The 1,885-nt window shown below is 41.8% G+C and overlaps 1 long non-coding RNA gene across 1 annotated transcript in view; it reads left to right on the forward strand.

Moving 5' to 3' along the window:
* LOC102378776 overlaps window positions 1-392 on the forward strand; it is a 2,878-nt gene extending 2,486 nt beyond the window's left edge. The window contains exon 3 of the long non-coding RNA XR_323731.2: window positions 234-392. This is a non-coding gene — a long non-coding RNA (uncharacterized LOC102378776). The remainder of the gene's footprint in view (window positions 1-233) is intronic.
* The last annotated feature ends 1,493 nt before the right edge of the window (window positions 393-1,885 follow it).

Raw genomic sequence — 1,885 nt, forward strand, 5'->3', positions numbered from 1 at the left:
CTTGGATGCTTCTCCTGACCCTGAAGTGACCCCCAGATGTGGCTGCCAAAAATCTGGCGTGACAGTTGCCCTGAGCATGACAAGTAGCATAGTGGGCCTGGCATGGAGGTGAATGCCAGGAGTCTTGGGTCCACTTAGGCCAGACCAGTTGGTGCAGATGGCTTCCATCTGGCAAGTTCTATAAGACCAGGTCCAGCAGATGTTGGAAGAGAACTGGTTTCTTCTTTTTCCAGGTCCACCAGCTCCACAGTGAGGTTTTCATGCATCAGCCTCCTTGGCTGGAACCCTGCCTCCCCATCCCATTGCCAGAGAATTATGATGATGACTGGCTGCGCTTCAGCGGGTTATTTGTCCAATACTGCATGTTATTTGTAGCCAACCTGAGCGCTAATCCCAAGACTCAGTGAGGGTGAGCCTAGTGGTCTTAATGGAAAATGCACTGGGCCAAACTATTGGTGGACTGTGATAGTTTGGTGCTCCAAGACTGGGGGGCATTCCTCAAGGAATTCATGACATAGTTTGGAATCTGCACCTGGCCTGGACAGAGAAGGTTGTCCTGTGGTCCCTGCATCGGGAGAAAAATTCTGTCATGGCTTGTGCACCCGTCTTTCACTGCTCTAGTACAGACACCTAGCAGAATGAAGCATCCCAACTCTGCTATTTCTGCTGGGGTCTACGGGAGGAAATTGAGGGTGAACTGGCTCCGAATTTGATTCATTTGTGGATCTGGCTGCCCAGATGGGCCTCCACCTCTGGGAATGCAGAGAGGAAAAGAGAGCCTTGCTTCTGTGGCCACACAGTAGTGAAACATGAGCTGAATAATATGGATCAAAAAGAAACCTGCCCTGGAGTGGTATAACTTTAAGGTGCCTAAAGTGTGCTTAAAGCTAGTAATCCAGGGGTTAAGAGCTCCAGAAGCTGCCTAAAATTAATCTAATTATGTCTTGTGAAATGTTGAGCTCCTGCCGTTTTTAGTGAAAGCTGGACGTACTTGCTATCTGCCCAAATTTGGTTTAGCTGTATTTAAATATGGAATGTATATTTATCCAAGTTGTTTTGCATTAAAATAAATGAATCCAACATAGAAGTTATGTATTTGCATAAATTGGAGTAAACACAGAGAGAGGTGTTCAAACAAGCAGTTATAATTGGTATAACAATAAATGCTTCCTCCTTATTTCCAGTCCTCCCTAAGGATTCTCTCCTAACCTGCGTTAATTAAGAGAAATCATGTGGCATTCTTATAGCCTTTGACCCTAAGCACTGACCTTTCCCTAGGCTCTTTATGAACCCCTGGTAAAATCAAACATGCTTTTACTGTACTAGTCCTTTATCAGCCAGACACTAAAAAACATAACTGGGTAAGGCTCCTGAACAATAACTAAAATGCCTGAAAGAAACTAGTAATATTGTTATGACAGATGAGGGAATAGTTCACAGGGAACTAGTTGACAAATTTGACATCTCTTTTTCCTCTGTGAGTTAAGTACAGGTGATCTCAAACATAATTGCTTTCCAAATTATTCATTCACTTGCCACAAATAAACACTGGTCAATAGACTGTTTGCAAGGCATCTGTCATAAGTAGTCAGTATTTAAACTGATCAGGCAGAAGTTTTTTCTTTTTTTGATTGGAAGAGTAACTCTTTCCATAACTTTTCTGTCAATGTGTTCCTTTGTGAGATCTACACTTAATGTTTGTGTATAGTTTCTAAAAGTTAAAACAATGCAATTTCTATTATTCTTGTTACCAGGAACTGCATTTTGTGGAAGATTTATGGAAGCTAAATCCAAAAAAGAACAAAGGTGTACTCAAAATAAATCTGATATTTTATTTTTTGTAATAGTCTTGGAATAATTCTCGTGGTAGGCACTCAGATTTATT

This window comes from Alligator sinensis, unplaced genomic scaffold, assembly GCF_000455745.1.
Source record: "Alligator sinensis unplaced genomic scaffold, ASM45574v1 scaffold486_1, whole genome shotgun sequence".
NCBI classification, from domain to species: domain Eukaryota; kingdom Metazoa; phylum Chordata; order Crocodylia; family Alligatoridae; genus Alligator; species Alligator sinensis.